This window comes from Vulpes vulpes, chromosome 6 (genome assembly GCF_048418805.1).
Source record: "Vulpes vulpes isolate BD-2025 chromosome 6, VulVul3, whole genome shotgun sequence".
Lineage (NCBI taxonomy): Eukaryota > Metazoa > Chordata > Mammalia > Carnivora > Canidae > Vulpes > Vulpes vulpes.
The window spans coordinates 76,180,697-76,199,046 of record NC_132785.1 but is presented as its reverse complement, the minus strand read 5'-3'; the positions used below and the strand labels follow the sequence as shown (position 1 = coordinate 76,199,046).

The window sequence follows — 18,350 nt, the reverse complement described above, 5'->3', positions numbered from 1 at the left end:
CTGGCGATTAGGAGCGAGTTCTCCACACTCAGAAAACAGAGGTGTGTTGCCTTCCAATGACCTCTGAAAATACACAACTTTCATAACTGAACTCAAGAGTGGACTGGAGTGACGAAAGCTCAGCAAACACACAGCTCAAGTGCAGCCCTTTAATCTTTCCTGTTGAGAACAAGAGGTACATTTTCTCATGTCATGGTTTAGGAAGAATGCAGCACAGAGTGTTCACAGAAATACAAATAAGGTATAAATATGTGATGGAATTAAACACTCTCTTTAAACCAGCTTTCTGCCCCTGAGCTTAATCAAGACAACAGGGATATGTTGATCATGTTAATATTAATTCTTCATTGATCCATTCTCAAATGCTTTTATTTCATTTGAGAGATCCAGAGAACTTTAGACTCATGCTCTACAGCACCCTATTTAGAACTATTATCCCATGATAAAAATACAAAGATTGTGTTGGTTGGGGGGTGAAGGAGAAAATGGAGGCAGAGAGAGGTTCTAGACCCTTGTTGGAAGCAAAGTTGAAAGAAAAGACCCTATTTCTTGTGTTGCATCACTGCCAATGGAAGCACTGTGTTCCAGTAAACACATACACACACACACACACACACACACACACACCCCACACACCCCTACCCATATATGATCATTCATATGTCTCAGAGGAAGACAGACATTGCTTTTATTCTTTGATAGGTTCCTGGGGGCAGATCTATTAATTGTGCCATGAAAGGGAAAAAGAATGTAATTTCCAAGTCTAAAAGAGTTCCAGTCTTGTCTTCAGGGCAACTTATTTACAATGTACAATCCACCTGGTGGCTGACAGTTGGGTGTTGATAACCTAATTCATGCTCATCAGGGAGACACTGGTGTGCCCAGCATCAAAGCAACGAAGCCTAGATTTTTAGAGCACTCTTTGCAAGTGCCACGTATACCAATAAAAAAAGAGTTCTTCAGGAAATGAGGTGTGACGCAGGCCAGCTTCACCAAGACTCTCGGACCAAGAAATAAGAATTTAAATATGAAATACTAAAATTTAATACATGACTGAAACAAAATAAATGGTGTACCACTGAAAGCATTTGAGGTAATTAATCAATGCTGTGTTTGTACATATCATTAAATATATTATACTCAGTTTAGATTTGATTTCTATGCTCCTTTTATAAAGAGTTAAAAGAAAATACATTTGAATTCATGCTGATACCGAAAACATGCTCCTAGCTTCTAGTTTTTTGGATTTCAAATCATTTCCATTAACAAACAGCTATTTGCCCTCTAATAAAATATGTCATTATGCTTTATTCACATCGCACAAAAGAATCACTGAAAAATCGCCCCAATGATGGCCAATAATTACACATTTTGCTCCTGTGCTAGCGATGAAGAAATCTGTTCATTGGAGAAAGCAGGTGCCGGGGCATCAAGCTAATAGTCAATGTGTGCCGTGGTAATTAGCCACTGCGATTGCTAAAATTAACAATTAGCTAACATGCAATTCTCTTTTTTGCAGGCTGCAGTTTACTTTGTATAATCCTTGCATGTTCTTAGTAATTATTCTGACAGCTTATTATTTTTATTTTTTCTGGTTTGAACACAGCTTTAACACTTGCATTGGGCGACCCAAATGTTCAACAGGCAGGGGTGAAACAACTGCCTGACTAGGCATTTTTCTGAGGCACACATTTGGCTGTTTTCTTAACTTTTCTTCGTTGGGGAGCGCAGCGGTGGGGGTGAGATCTTGGAGTCTTTCAGAGCTGTTGTCTTCTTTCCCAGGGCAGCACACTGGGTCATCCTGAAGCTTTTAGAAGGAAAACTGCCCAGTCAGCAGCAATTTCGACTCAAGGGAACAACTCCAGGGATGAAGTGCCACAGTCAAGCTGGTCAAAACATCTTCTTTTCATTCTTCTTCCCCAGAACATATCTTCAGTTAATGCAGTCACCACCCCCGCACAGTGCCCTCCACCCTGCCCGCCTTCCTGCGGCAGAAAATGGAGCATCCTGTGAGGAGTGTTCTTGTCAGGGGCTATATGCTGAGAGAATATTGCTTGAGACTTTCAGTAATAAGCCTGAATAAACCTTAGCCTACATGTGAAAGAAAAAAAAATTAAAAGTCAGAGGAGTCGTTTGTTTCCAGAAACCCTCTAGGAGAGGGAGATATGATGAAAGCTATTTGCAGCAACAAATTTAACACACTGCTCTTCCAAACTGTATCAGTTTCCTATGGTGGCCAACAAGCTACTGCAAAATAGTGGCGTAAACAATACACATTTATTATCTTATAGTTCTGGAGGTGAGAAATCCAAAATAGGTCTCACTGGGCTAGAATCCAGGAGTCTCCAGAGCTGTGGTCCTTTCTGAAGGCTCTTTCCTTGTCTTTTCCAGCTTCTAGAGGCTGCCCATATTCCTTGGCTCGTGGCCCCTTCAAAACCAGCACACTGCATCTCTGTCATCCTTCTGTAGTTCATGTCTCCTTCTGACCATGGCTGGGAAAGATTCTCTATTTGTAAGGACCTATGTGATACATTGGGCCCACCAGGAATAATCCAGAATAATCTCTCTATCTCAAGGTCCTTGATTTAATCACATCTCCAACATCTCTTTTGACATGTGCAGAAACAGTATTCTCAGATTCTAGGGATTAGGGTGTGGACATCTTTGGAAGACTGTTATTCTGCCTATCAGACAAACCAATGAAAAATACACATACAGTAAATGTGGGCTTTTCTGCAGTTGTGAGGGAGTCACTCACAACTGCAGGGAATTAGATGTCAGGGAATTAGATTAGTTAGGAGTGGATGGCCAGGATGGGTCAATGGACTTTCGTGGCTTCCACAGACAAGAACTGCTTATGACCCTCCCCTGTCAGGTTTCTTAACTCACCCACAGAGCCTGTGTAGGCTGGGCTTTGTCTTGTCACTCTCGGACTTCCGAGTTTGGAGGGCCTTTCCACCCTCTTGATGAGAACACTGCCTTCTAGCATGCAGGCTTAGCCCAACTAACAGCCATTACCATGTGTACTGTGCTTTTCTGTGGTGCCGGCCTGCAGAATGCTCCTGACTGTGTGAACAAGTGACATGGCCTGCAGGCCAAAGAAACTCTGAACTACACAAAGAATCACCACCCACTGCAGCCCTGACTTCTAAAATGCAGTGATGGAGAGGCAAAATGCTGGATTCCTAAGCAGGACTGAGACCTTATCTGCACATCAGCATGAGCTGAACATCACGGCTCAGAAGGGCTTCAGCTGACATGATGATCCGCCCAGGGAGCTGGGCCAGAGGACCGACTGGCTGCAGGCTGCAGAGGCTGAGGAGGGCCTGGCTTACTTAGAGGGAGAGGTCAGTGAAGCAAGCTATGTTGGAGGTTGGGGCCCAGCTTGTGGCAGTACATACAACAACATATTGTGTTTGTTTAAGTGAGAGGAGACTGGATGAACAGAGTCTATCGAGAATAGTTAGGCAGGCAGGAGTCAAACATCCAGAGGACAAATCCCCACTGAGTTTAACTGAGTCTCAGAGGCCCCTTGCCAAGCAGCAAGAAGGGATGGGTTATTGAGGTATGACTTGTCTTAAGAAAACCTACTCTTCTAAATAGAAATGTTGGGTTTTTTTGCTTCACAAAATAATTTATCAAATAGGTTGTTGCTATAGTGAGCTTCTCTTCTGTGTTTAAAACAGAATTCCATCCACAAAAAACTGTACTGTACTCCCCCAACAGCGTATCTGTGGTATAGAGCAAGCCATCCACTCAAGCTAAGGCTCTTGAAAAACAGTGGACCACGAAAACTTTTGGGAAACATGGAGCCACAACTTAAAAATGCTTTGCTAAGGGACGCCTGAGTGGCTCAGTGGTTGAGTGTCTGCCTTTGGCTCAGGGTATGATTCTGGGGTCCGGGATCGAGTCCCACATCGGGCTCCCTGCATGGAGCCTGCTTCTCCCTCTGCCTATGTCTCTGCCTCTCTGTCTGTATCTCTCATGAATAAATAAATTGAAATCTTTTTTTAAAAATGCTTTGCTAAAATCTCAAGGTGTTGGCCTCAACTCAAGAGGCTGGCCAAGATGTGAGGATGAAGTCTGGGAAAGACTAAACCTGTCCAGTGGTAAGGCAAGGTCATTAGAATGAAGGCAATAAAGTTGAACAATACATTTAAGGAAAAATGAGTTTCAATAGAGAGACATCACACCAGAGGACTTCCCTTAGTTCGCATAAGAACAACTATGGCTTACATAGAGGAACTATATGGCTTAGAGCATGCATATAGGCTTCATTATCCATGACCTGGCACTCTTTCTTCACTGCTGGTGTCTCACTAGCATTCAGCATTCAGGTCATTATGTTTTTTTATTTACAGATGCCAAGACACTCTGTGTTAGAAAATAGTTTGGTTTCTCAGAGGCAGGCCTGATGGAGTTGAGAATAGAGCCTAGAATTCCCAACTGTATTCTGATGTTGGTCTCTCTGGTATGTGTGTTCACAATATGGCATAGAAGTTAAATGAGGAAGTTAGAGGGGGTTGTGGACATGAAAGGTGGTGGAGTGGGCAGTGGGGGAGTGACAGGGAAAAGAAAGAGGCATCTGTTAGGAAAAGGTAAATCATATGTGCTCCTTACAGGGTAAGGGACGGTGCAATCTAGGCCTTGAGTATCATGGATGATTCTCAAAGACAGGCTTGAATGAATAAAAATTATTGAACCAAATGCTACCTTGTGGTCAGAGGTGGCTGATGGAAGGGAAACTGTCAAATATCACTCTAAAGGAAATGGGAGGACAGGGAGCTAAGTAGCCAGGGAAAGGAGGTCTCTTCTCACTCTAGTTTTTACAAGTGGAGTGATAGTCAAGTGTAGTCCTGTTAAAATAACCTAATCTGCCTACTTGTCAAGTATAGCACAGGACAGAAAGCATATTCCTAAAGTTCTCCAGCATAAGAAATTTTATACCCAGCCTAGAGCCTTCTGTTGGGGAATGCCATGTTTCATAGGTATGCAACTAGAACATTCCTACTTTTGCCCAACCCCCTGGCCCCCTCCAAGATGCTCTGTTGTCATCCTTTAGCCTCAATATCTCACTCCTCTATACCATAAGATAGTTCACTATTAGAAGACGTTGGAAGTTGAGTAGGTCACGTTAGGGAAAGACAGCAGTATAAATGTATTATGGGTCCATTGAGATCAACGATGTCCAGTCCAGGGCAAAATATCAAATAGAAAAAGCAAGAACATGGAGGAGAAAATGTTTTTGTGTGTGTTCTGGGGACCCTCAGTAATGTTTGTTCTCTTGATTCTTTTTCATTTGGTGTCAATCCTAGTTTTTATGAGCTTAGTTTCTTCTGCTTTCATTTAGAACTTAGACTGGTAAAGTTGTATCTGCTCCTTGGTTTAAGCCAGGAGGACAGAACAATGTCTTGTCTATGCATTCCACTTTTCTAATGTGTTCTTTGCCACCTTCTTCTTTTCTTCCCAATTCCTACTGTCAGAACAAGATATTCGGCACTGGGCCAGCCATGTTCTTAGGAGATTTTCTGCATTTTAAGGTTACTTGAGTGTGGAATCAAGGCCCTTAAGGTCATTGGTTTCCTATCTGGCCCATGGCTTGTCAGTCTGTGACTGACGGACTTTTTCTAGTACATCAATTGTCCAAATAATGTTCAAAAACCCTGGGTTCAAATTAAGATATGTTAGCTTCACAATCAAATCATATTACAAGGAAGATCACTACAAAATTCGACTACTGTGGAAAGAGGATATACTACTTCTATTAGATCAGGAAAAGAAGAACTTGGCATCAAGAATTTAAGCTTGGATGCACTAACTCCATACATACATCCTCATTCAGCTATTATATAGGCAGTGTTGATCCCAGGCTACATAACATAGGTCCTGTAGTAGCTTGGTAAGAAGCACAGTCCTGTCACATTTCTACTGATTTCATGTCTCCCTTTAAAAACTTTGGGTCGTCAGGGTATTTTAATGACACTTCTAAATGTAGAAATCTAATTTTAAATCTTGCCATTAAATGTCTCCACACTAGTGTTTTGGATGATATAATGAGTGGCACCATTTATAGGACACAAGGTTATAATCTGAATTTGTGAACCGTAAAGAAAGTACCAGTACGCTAACTAATGAGCTTTTTAATGATGAGAAATAGATAAAGCTTAAAATGCAGAATGCTTATCAAGGGCCTCAGACAATAGCAAAGTGGAGTAATTTAGAAGTACTTAGCAGTGCTACTGCTGTGACAGCGAGGAGTGAACTATTTTCTTTCATTTTAAAGCACTGCTTTTCTTACATGGGAGTAATTTCTATATTTTCTTAACTAAAATTAAATGTCCTGGTATAATCCTCTTTTCAATAGAGTTCAAAATATAAATAACCTATTGATACCACTTGTGATAAAGCAAGAGAAAATGCCTCTACGAAGGGGGGAAATATCTGAATATCAACATGAGATGATGGGATCCTCGGTTAAGAGGAGATCTGATGGTGAAGACTTCATTCAGGTAGGATTTCCCTTGGTGCAGCTTTAAACACAGGCATGATTCCTGGAGAGGAAGGCAGGGCCCTGGTTGAGCTGACATGAGCATGACCATCTGAGGTGATTTATAGCAAGTCTGGACTTCCAAAAAGAGAGTCTGAAGTTTGTGTGGGGTTGCCTTTGCCCTTGTGCCCTGAGGCATAAGGAGAATTAGACTAACACTGCCTTGCTGTGAGGGCTCTTCATCTTGAGACCTCGAGAACATGGTTCCCCGTATATTTTTGGGATGTAGCATCGTCATGGGGAGAGATGAGCAATTTCAGAGCACACAGGTCCACAGGCAGCTATTAAGATCTGAAGCTGCCCTCCTCAATTTTAAAACTCCAAATCTAAATTTCCAGGACCTGGGAATAAAGGAAAGGCTGAGATATGCTATCATGTTAGGACTTTGCTCTGTTGTCATTGCTGTTGTTAATAAGGAACTAGACTGAGCTTGCTCTTTCCTGCTCAGGAAGTGAGCTTTCCAGCTGATTAATTTAATTGCTCTCCCTTGGACAATGGCAAGGCCTGTGGAGAGTGGAGCTTTCATAGTTTTTGACATACGACACAAACCTACCAGCGCTGACAGTTGCGATCCTCTTCAGTAAACAGGAGATATGGCAATGTGCAGAGTAGGGAGGATAAAATTCTGGGTATTAACTTCTGGAGAGGCAGTGAGCTATGGTGGCAAGCATGAAGTCTTTGGTGCTGATGGTAAGTTGCTTAACTTCTCTGGACCTTGTTCCTTTAAGTCCTGTGAGGATGAAGCAGAAGCCTGAGCAACATTGGGTTTCTCCATGTCAAAAGATTCACAGCAGAGTGCTTGTCTAGAGAGAGAAGGAAGTCACATAGTAGGTACCACCAGAAGCTGACTTGCCCAGGATTCTCAACAAGGATGACTCTCTGTGCTTGTCTTTAGCTATCATCCCTCCTGCTTTTTGACTCACCTCATTCCTTGTCACCTCTTAGCTTCTCATCTCACTTCCCTTTTGATCCTGAAAATCCTTCTTGACTTTAAAACAAATCACCAAACACTTGCCACTTCTAAATTTAGTTCAAAGTATTTGGCCAGTAAAACAAAAGTCCTCCCACATCACTTAATTATAATCTGCACTTAGATTTACTTGCTTTATACAATGTGTTAATTTAGGATTTTCAGATAAAATACAGAACAACCAGTTAAATCTGAATTCCAGATAAACAAGAAATAATTTTTAGTATAAGTCTGTTCCATGAAATATGTGTATTTTTATTTGCTAAATCTGCCAACCTTCATTAACTAAATGTGAACTGAGTTCTCCTTGATAATATTTTATTTTGTTACTTTCACATCTTACCTATACCCAGGAAGATTTTATTTTTTAAGTGTGTGTCTTATAATTAGACTCATATAATGAAAAGATGCACAATTCATGTGCTTGTTCTATTGTACTCTTGCCAGCTTCTCCTCTCTTCATGTATCCATTGGGTATGGCCTTGGCTTCAATAGCCCTGAGTTTTATAGATGGGGAACACTGGGAGAAGCAATAGTCTAGGAAGGCATGGAAGACATTTATGCTCCATGAAATTTTATATACTCATGATGGAGGGCTCAGATTTGGGGCATTATCAGTTGGGCATCTCCAGTGCTCATTTCTTCTCTCTTTCCTCTTACTAGAACTATAATGACAGGCTGCTGGGCACCTGATTGAACATTGGAAGAGGCCATTACTATAGACAACAGGAGGTCTTGTGGGTCTGTAGGTAGAATTTAGGAAGTCCATGAATTTGTATGGAAAAATATATATACCTTTTTAAGAAAGATTTTATTTATTTATTTGAGAGACAGAGTAACCAAGAGAGAGTGAGAGCAAGAGAGAAAGAGCGAGACAGTGCATGTGTGTGCACACACAAGCAGGGGGAGGGGTAGAGGGAGAAGGAGAAGCAGACTCCCTGCTGAGTGGGGAGCCCGATGCAGGCTGGATCCTGGGACTCCTGGATCATGACCTGATGCTTAGGTGACTGAGCCACCCAGGTGCCCCATAGACACCTTTTTAAAAAATTATTTATTTATTTATTTATTTATTTATTTATGTATTTATTTATGTGTTTGTTTGTTTATAAGAGAGAGAGAGAGCACAAGCAGGAGGAGAGGCAGAGGGAGAAGCAGACTCCCCACTGAGCAGGAAGCCCGACTCAGGGCTTCATCCTAGGACTCCGAGATCATGATCTGAGTCAAAGGCAGATATTTAGCCTACTGAGCCACCCAGTCACCTTATATATATTTATTTTTATAACCCCTTTCAATTATTGGTTCAGGCAACAAAAAACAATAACTATTGTACCTGTGATGGTGTCATCAAGAGAAATCATAGATTTTTAAAGATGATAATATATTAAAGTTATTATAGGTAATCATAACTTAATTCTCCCTATTACTTCAAAATTGCAGGAGTGGCTAGATCTACCCATAGATCTTATTATTAAAGCAATTAATTATTTAACAAAAAATAATAAAGGAGCTGCTATATGTAAATTTGGTTTCCCTAAATATTTAATAACTTTATTTCAGTATAATTGGCTTTCTTTGTAATCCTGGGTTTTTTATTTTATAAATTTAAAGAAACTTTTCTTTTTTTGAGGGAGAGAGAGCACAAGTGAGGGTAGGGAGGAGCAGAAGGAGAGAGAGAGAGAGAAAATCCCAAGCAGGCTCCATGCCCAATGTGGAGCCCCATGCAGGTGTGGATCTCACCACCCTGAGATCATGACCTGAGTTGAAATCAAGAGTCAGACAGTTTACCGTCTGAGCCACCAAGGTGGCCCTAAAGAATAATTCTGAGAAGAAGTCCACAAGTTTCATCTGATTACCAAAGGATTCCATGGCACACATGAGAAAAGGTTAAGAACTCAGACTAAAGGAAGATCTGAACTCATGTATATATAATTCACTTCCCCAAGTCAACTGTCTTCAAAGCAAAACAGGTGGAACTATCCATATTTTCTCTTCAAAATGCATAGTTCAAACTGCAGACTATCCTGTCATGACTTCCAAATTGTCTTTAACATTTCTTTTAACCTGAATTTTACCTGCTTAAAAAATTTGGGGGGTGGGCAGTGAAACTTCTGGAGGAGAAATACACAGGCTTCAGGAAGACTCACAAGAGTCAAAAATGGTAAGAGAAAAAGGATTTTAAGACCAGAGCCCAGGTTTACCTGCTTGGCTGCATTCTAAACCCTTGCAATCGGGATCACTATAAAATCCATTATGCACAAAAACTGTATTCATTAAAAATATTAAATTTTTAAATGTCTTGGGTAGTATATAAAAATTGTGTTTATTTGAAAAGTTTAGAGGCTATCCCTGTGCATTTGCTACTCTGAATGTAACTCCTCTCTCTAACCTTGTTGATGATGTTGGGAGCTCAGGAAAGGATGGGCTGTGGCTTAGGAAGGAGGTGACTGATGCAGAGAAAGGAGAACCTTTCACTGCCCACACCCCTTTGTTATTTGTGAGTCTCCGAGGGCTCTTGGGAGGTGGTGGGGAGGCAAGGGGCCTAGAGGTGGGGGACTCTGCTGGAAAATGGGTTGCTTGCTGGGTGGGAAGTGGAGGTGCCTGATCCTGGCTTGGAGGGAAGGGGCGACTTGAATGAATGCCTGGGGGTTGGACTAGGAGAATAAAGCCACGAAGGGACCTGTCTCATTAAAGAATCCATTTCCCATTTTCAGCAGTTGGCTACATTAACAAGCTGAGCGGTGAAAGGATTAGATCCGCTAAGTGAGTGCCTGTTCTGTGCACCATTGCAAAACACATTTCAGAAAGCAGTGGATTCGCCTTAAATGAGTATCTGCTGGAGGAGCAAAGCCCTAGGAAAACAAAGGGGCACACCAGGGTAAGCTAATAATTCCTGCTGTGCTTTGAGGGCAATGAAATGACTGCAACCCTGAGAACTTTTTCTCCCTCCCCTGCAGTTGGTATAAACATAAGAGCCATTTTGATGATCATATCGACACCTCAGCAACAAGTGCTTCCCAGGTGCCAACAAAATGTCACTTTCCAAAGGGTTAAATGAACCAAAGGCCTCAACCTCAAATATTCTTTTTCTGCACCCATTTAGTATGCATACCTATTAAACAAAACAATGGGCACAGATTCATATCCTGTCTACAAATAATCGAATGATACAAGAACAAATCTACCACCAGCTGCTTAGTCCCATGCTATGCTTTGACTGGGAGGGGAAAGCCAAGTTTCGAGCCAGGTCTAGCCTGACTCAGGCCCTAACTTGTGAGTCCTGCTATTCTAACCCTTTCTCTTGATCTGCTTTTCAGCCTGTCTCAGAGCACACAGCTCAGAACAGCAGGGAAGTTGCTTAGCAAAGGGCCACCCACTTGCCTATTATTCCTTCCTCGCCTGTGACATGACACAAGAACAAAGTAGACATTAACCGCTACATTAAACCCAGAAAGAAAGTAATCAGTAACCTGTTATTCCCTTAATAAAGGGAAACACATGCAGTGTGAAATCCAGAAGACTAATCAATAGCTGTGGACAATGCAACGTGCCAAACAAATTGCAAATCAATTAGAATCCTTGTTTTCTTTGAAATGGTTCACTATATCTAAAGCAATTACTCCTTCATTAGACCTAATTTAACAGCAGGACTGCCCTGGCTACAACTGGCAGCGTCTGGCTATCAAATAGAAGAATGGCAGCCTATTTCTGTCTGTCTGTGAGTCTAGCACCAATCAAAAAAAAATTTTGAATTCCTTTATAGGAGAGAAACTTTTAATGAATATGTGGATATTTGTCTTAATCAAAACATCGATACTGGAATGAAGATGTCACCCTTCTAAGGGAAATTTAAAAAAGAACTACAAGAATTAGAGAATAAAAATCTGCAATTAAAAAATGTATTTGTTTTCTTTTTATGCTAGCTTCCAATAGATAAAAATGGCATTTAAGTACATAAAGTCCTTTTAGCTTTTCAATCTAATGCATCACTTGATAACTAGTTTAAGGACGTTTGAAAAGAGAATCCTCCTGATCGTTACAAAATTTAGAATATTCATGTACATGATCACCCAAAAAGTACTAGTTTACTTTAAGTTTAAAGCTATTGAAAAAATAGCTTTACTGAGGTATGATTTACATACAATAAAATTCACCCATTTTAAGTGTACATTGGTGGATTTGGACAAACGTATATAGTCATGTAACCTCCACCTCAGTCAAGATCCGTTTCTATCATCCCCAACAAGTTCCCATGTACCCCTTTCCGATTGGTCCCCTCTGCCACCCATGGCCCCAGGCAACACAGATCTGCTGTCAACCCATTTCTCTTTTTTAAGAACAGTTTCCCATCCTGTGGAGGGACTGGAAAAACTAGTGAAATAAGGTTTTTCTAGCTGGTTCGGGGGAAAATGCTTTTGTCCTTGTTTGAAGTGGCAAGCAACAATCTCTTAGAACTGAGGAGAAGATTACAAACTTTTTTGAAAGTAGATATGTTTAACGAAATCAAACCCTTTCTGGAAGCTGAGGTAAATATTCCTAAATGAGTTGAAAACATTTTAACAGTCACAACTAATTATTAAATCGCTAAGCCTCAGAGGCTGAAACTTCTATTGTTTCTATTCGTAAATAGTAACATCTTCAAAAGTTGTCTCTTAGTTTAATGTGGCTTAATTTTTTTTTCTGACTATAAAATCAATCCATTTTAATTATATGAAATTTCAACATTAAAGAATTACAAAAAGTAGCAGGGAAGGCCCTCATATTTCCCTTTCTCCCAGTAATTTTCAAAAGGACACAAAGCTATGTGCATAAGGATGTTCTTTAACAGGATTGTGGTAATAGCAAAAAATTGGAAGCTCTGGGAGATTGAGCCTTAAATTAAGTCACACATGTTCCTGCTTCCCTTCTTCCTTCCTTTGCTTCCCTTTTAACAGCTTTTGCTCCCTCTCCCCTCCCCCTAATCCTTCCTCTTCACCTCACATCAAATGGCTTTTCATTCTCTGCATCCTTTGCCTTTCTTTTTTTTCTTTAGGGCTCAGTGCAGGAAAATTCTTGCACTGAGGATACTGGTATCTTTTGCAGGCCAACCAACCCATTTCCCATCTCCTTTTCCTCCAAAGAAAATTACTCTGCCAAAGCTCTCACATTCTTTTTTTTTTTTTTAAGCTCTCACATTCTTAACATCAACCTGTGCTACTCCATAGCACACCCCATCTTGCTCCCTTTAACCTTTCGCTAGTAACTCACTCAAATTATTTTTTGCTTCTATTGGTTAGACTAACGCCCATAATTTACCGGAGTCAATCAACCAATCACTCAAGGAGCTTTCACCGAAGGCCTGCTTCCCAGCAAAACCTGACTGGGTGTATATGGGAATTGGGTGGAAACTCCAATGAAAAGCACGTGTGACGGTGGCGGGTAGGATGAGGAAGCTAAGAAGTTTAATCACTTCCTAAAGGTGACTCAGTTTAGTGCTTAGACTAAGCAAAAGCTGAGGTGAAAGTAGGCAAGAGAGAGTGTGGTCCTCCTTTCAACTCTCTCTACACACTGATCTGAGAGTAGAAAGGCTTTACCATGGGCACTGGAGCTGCTTCAGGCCCACAGCTTGGGTAAAATGGAGTGGCCTTGAGAAGGAAGATGCTATAAGTTCTTGAAGACTATTTATTATTACTTAGATAAAACCTCCTTAACCCATGGATATTTATGCTCTCCAAAATTGTGTGCAGAGAAAGTCAAGACATCATTGTCTCCACTGTTCATGTACACCCCCTCCTGGTGCTTTCCCATAGCTCCAAGACAACTATCAGCCAACAAGTAGGTGAACACTTAGGCCAGTCCTGGGGGTGTGGTTCACCAACAACATGGTGACCACAGCATAATTAAATACTGAATAAATCAATGTAAGCACTTCTAAGGAGAGGAATGGCAAATCTGTTAGGCAAAGAGACAAGGAACTTTTGAGTTTTCAGGCAGTTTCCTAAGGAAAATAAAAATAAATTGGATTTTAAAATTTTTTCCCACTAGAGAATCTTGACAGAAAACCCTTTACTCATAGTTTTATCCTGCCATATTCACTGGTTAAGTTACTGCTGGCAATTTTTGAATTGTTAGTAGTTATGCAAAGGTTGTTTGTTTGTTTGTTTGTTTGTTTTGCAAAGCAATGCCCAACCAAAATGAACTATCTGATGGTTCTGGTTCATACACTCTGCATCATTTCTGCACGTGGCATGGAGACCTGATTCTTGCTAATGCACAGATAAAAGCCATAACGAAATGGAGCCAGAACAAATGAAGCCAGTCCTTCAGAGTAAGCACAGCCCCTTTGTTTGTTCTGCTATAGAAAAAATGAATAGACGGGTCTTTTGCAAACTTCAGGGTACCAACTTTGTATTGCCTATCCCTGGTCCAGGGAATATTATTTGGGTGATTGAATTTTTTTCCTTGAATCTCATATTGGCTATTAATATGGGAATTTTATCCACTGTGGATGAATGTTAACTAATACAATTCTTCATACAAATGCAAACTTCCTCTTTACCAGCCTCTGGTGACTCCGCGTCTCACACCAGTGTGGTATCATTCAGCTTCAGTTGCTATAGCATTTTCAAGAACCTCTCTGTTCTTGTCATAAATTATCTTTAAGTGAAAAAAGCTCAAAGGAGGTCTGCAGCAAACTGTATCAAATAATGAATTTGTAAGCGGTAGAAGAAAACACTTATCTTACTTATGCTCTTCTCCCATCGATTGTTCAGTGACCCTTCTTTGGGATACAGATGAGCATAACCCTGAAAAATGTTTGTGTTGTCTTTCTTTAACTGGCAGCCTGCGGGCTGCATGATCTAATAAATATTGGCAGGGCCAAATGAAATAATATAGAAGAGCTTCTCTTCTTTAAAGTCCACAGACCAAGAGACTCTTGTCACTTGTTAATATCTCCATCAAACACTGAAGTGTTAACATATGTGATACGACCACGCAATCAAGTAAGGACCGATTTGTTGACTAATTAAACCAACACAACAAGCTCTTTAGCACCTACAAGTGACAAGTTTAGAGCAGGCAAGTGGAAACTCTCAATTGAGCCCCCTTTTATGAGACTATCATGCCAAATTCAATTCTGACTGAGTAGTATTTGAATGTACTTGACTTCCACCATGTGCTGACATGCTTACAATAATTCATCATGGGTGACAATAGCCCAATATTGGAGATTTATGATATATACAAAACAGTTACAAATGAAATGTAGCCCTAACATGGGTCTGCTTTCCTTACCCACTGCCTATTGATATTATAATTAATGGTCAATTACTCAGGGAAAAGAAAATAGAAAATAGTCATTACTGGTTTCAGTCACCATTGGATTTTTTTTTGGCAAATTTTGGAGGTAAATGAAACCATTTCCACAGCATTTGGCGGTTGCTTCAAAATAATAAATGGACAGAGAAGCCTGATGTTCATGACTCATTTTAGCAATGAGAATGAGCTAGTAATGATATTTTAAAGGAAACCGAATGTAAATTAAGTTGCCTGAGGAGGGGGAAACATTCCAAGGTGTATCCTCCTGTGAGTAGATAACAGGTACGAGTTATATCCTTGTGCATATATGCACCTTCCTCCACCTACCACACAGTATGTTTTATATTGTTTCCTTGTTTGTAAATTGAAGCAGTTCCACTGGTTTATTTCTAATACCTTTCTGATCCCTAAAATTTCATAGCCTCTGATCTGACCTCTCCCTATTCAGGTTAGTGAAAGAGGAAGAACCCTTTCTCTGGTTTTTGGCATGGAGTTAATCCCTCTCCCTGTCTCCATCTTCCTCTAAACACTCACTTTTTGAATTCTCTCCATGCATGTATTCAAATTTTCTGTACCCAGCCCCAACCCTCTTTGACCCTGTCCTTGCCAGCTGGACAATTCTATTTGTGGAAAACCAAGAATCGAGTGTATCCATATTAACATAACACATATACTGGCAGATACGTAAGTCACATTTTCCAGTCCTATAAACACATTACCACATAAAGCACACGAGCAGTAGTAGTTCCTCCGTGGGTTGTTGAATTAGCAGGGCAAGATACAGGTCAGGGCCACTTACTCTAGAATTGGCCTGTATCCTGTATCCTGGGCTCAGCTGCAGGTGCTCTGCTTTAGACAGACCCCAGGTTCTAAGCATCCCAGAGCTGCAGGTCAGTAGCCTGTATCCCAGGTACTAAATGCCTTCTTGTGTCCTGCTAGTGAGGGAGTATCTCTGGGCCCAAACCTGACTAGGAGAGAAGGTGAGAACCTGGTAAGATACTAGAGAGAGGTTCTCATCAAACTTTGAGGTTGACCTCCAGACCCTACATGGCCACATCCCATCATCAAGAGTTGTCTGATAATTCCTCTACCTTGTGATGAAAATGACTGACACTAAGTTACCTGCAAATCCTCCTGACTCCTGTCCCCCATTCCCCCAAAGAGATGAGCTTCTTATTTTTCCCCTTAACCTCTGGCTGGATTTTTACCTATTTTGAACAGACAATATAGTTCAAAAATCAACATGGTATAAAAATACATTCTCTGAGAAGACCTGCTCATAGCTCCATCTTTGTCCACCCTGTTTCCCATCTCCCTTTCAGTAAATTCTCTTATTAGTTTCATGTATATCCTTCCAATGTTACTTCAGGGAAATGCAGGCACATTTTTTTTCTATTTTTATTTTTTCCTCCCTTTAACCAAAATGTAGCATACTGTATGTTGTTCTGACTGTTGCTTTCCTTCCTTAACAACATACACTGGAGATATTTCCAAACCAATACAGAGACTTCCGCATCAAAGATAAAATCTTTATTCTTCAATAGGGCTTCTTTCAGGAATCCTGGCCTACCTTTCTCAGGGAACTGCATAGAGCATAGTAAAGGGAAACTAGAATCTCCCCCTTAAGCCCAGTGCAAGCGCTTAAGCCCGTTCCTAAGCCTTTGAGAAGCCCTCTCCTGTTTCTAGGCCCCTAATTCTACATCTGCCTTCTCTCTTTTAAGAGATCACAGGACCTTTTGAAAGGTCTCTACAGCAGAGGATCATATAGGTCAAGGTGCCACAAAAGGCAAGAAGGGAGTCCAGGTCTTTAAAGCAGTCTGATATTCTGAGGATTTCCTCTGGCAATGATAACCTGTTCTTCTGAATGTCTTTTTCTCCTCGAAAACTGTCACTAAGGTCAGGGGCTGGACTCATACAGTCTTGCATTTTCTCTCTCTGATTCCTGTATCCTGGACTATTTTGAGCTACTCAGGGCTTATTTCTCCAAACCTAACCCCACTCTAATTATTTTTTAAACAATATTGCTTGTTTAATTTTCTTCTTTTGATTTAAAAATCAGTAAATATTTGTCATTTGGAAACTTGGAAAACAGAAATGTATAAAGAAGAAAATTAGCATCAGTCACAATACTGAAAGAGAAAACTACTACTAATATTTTAGTATATAGTCTTTTGGTTTTATAAATAAGGATTATAAAAAACATACTGCTTTCTAATGTTTATTTATAGTTTATGAACAGTTTTAAAAAATATATTTATTTTTTAGAGCAGCTTTAGGTTAATAGGAAAATAAGTGGAAAGTACAGTGTTCCTATATAATCTCATAGCCTTTATTTTTCACTTAACTATGTCATGAGCATTTTTACAAGTCCTATAATTTGATTTCTTAAATATCTTCATAATATTCCATGATATGAATATATATATAACACTTTAATAAATCTCCTATAGTTTAGATAGCTTTTCATATTCCTTATGTTCATTATTATATTACTGTTATATTAATAATATTGTTATATTATTATAAACAATACTATAATCAACATCCTTGTAAATTAATCTTTTTCCAAATCTCTGAATATTTCCTAAAGTAGAGACTTAGAAGTAGAAATGCTAGGTCAAATACACATGGATTTTTTTAAGGCTTTTGACACGTATCGCCAGGTTAGTTTAGATCTATTTTTTTAAAGATTTTATTTATTATTTATTTGAGAGAGAGCAAAAGCAGAGGGGGAGGGGCCCAGGGAGAGGGAGGAGTAGACTCCTCACTGAGCAGGGAGCCCGACATGGGGCTCCATTCCAGGACTGCAGGATCATGACCTGAGCTGAAGGCAGACACTTAACTGACAGAGCTACCCAGGTGCCCCTGTTCAGATCTATTTGAAAAGAAATATAAGGTAGCTGCAGATAGTGGGAAAAGCAAGGCATTCAAATTTTCTATCTTACAACTCAGAGACCCAAAGCCGCCATAAGAAAGAGTGAGAATCCCTATCCAGGGCAATGAGAAACTGCAGGTGGGGAGAGCTGCTGGTGGTACATAGGGCCACTCTGGGAATGCTGGGAAATATGGTCCTTTATACTAGGAACTCGGCGTGGGGCTTTAGCCTAGGAGACTGTGGACTGAATTATAGCAGTGGAAGGTGGAAAACAAGGCTTATTCACAATCTCCACATGCAAACAGTAGACTCATGTGACACTTAAAAAAAAAAAAAAAAAAAAGGCGGGCAGCCTGGGTGGCTCAGCGGTTTAGCGCCGCCATCAGCCCAGGGCATGATCCTGGAGTCCTTGCATGGAGCCTGCTTCTCCCTCTGCCTGTGTCTCTGCCTCTCTCTGTGTCTCTCTCATGAATAAATAAATAAAATCTTAAAAAAAAAAAAAAGGCAATGAGATTGTATTAGGGTTCTTAGAGAAAAAGAATCAATAGTAATGAATATAGATAATACATACATCTGTGTGTGTGTATATGGAATTGGCTTATAAGGTTATGGAAGCTGAAAAGTCCTACAATCTGTCAACTACAAGCTACAGAATGAGTAAA

The 18,350-nt window shown here is 40.3% G+C and overlaps 1 long non-coding RNA gene across 3 annotated transcripts in view; it reads right to left on the bottom strand.

Annotated features, from left to right (window-relative positions):
* Nucleotides 1-665: 665 nt before the first annotated feature.
* Nucleotides 666-18,350, bottom strand: part of LOC112935333 (uncharacterized) — a 116,805-nt gene continuing 99,120 nt past the window's right edge. For 2 of the 3 annotated variants that reach the window (XR_003238157.2, XR_003238156.2), the window contains 2 exons: nucleotides 7,101-7,277; nucleotides 666-2,091 (listed from right to left, as the gene is read on the bottom strand). This is a non-coding gene — a long non-coding RNA (uncharacterized lncRNA). Of the gene's footprint in view, nucleotides 2,092-7,100; nucleotides 7,351-18,350 lie in introns of all 3 variants that reach the window. The other variant, XR_012002141.1, reaches the window with a different exon arrangement.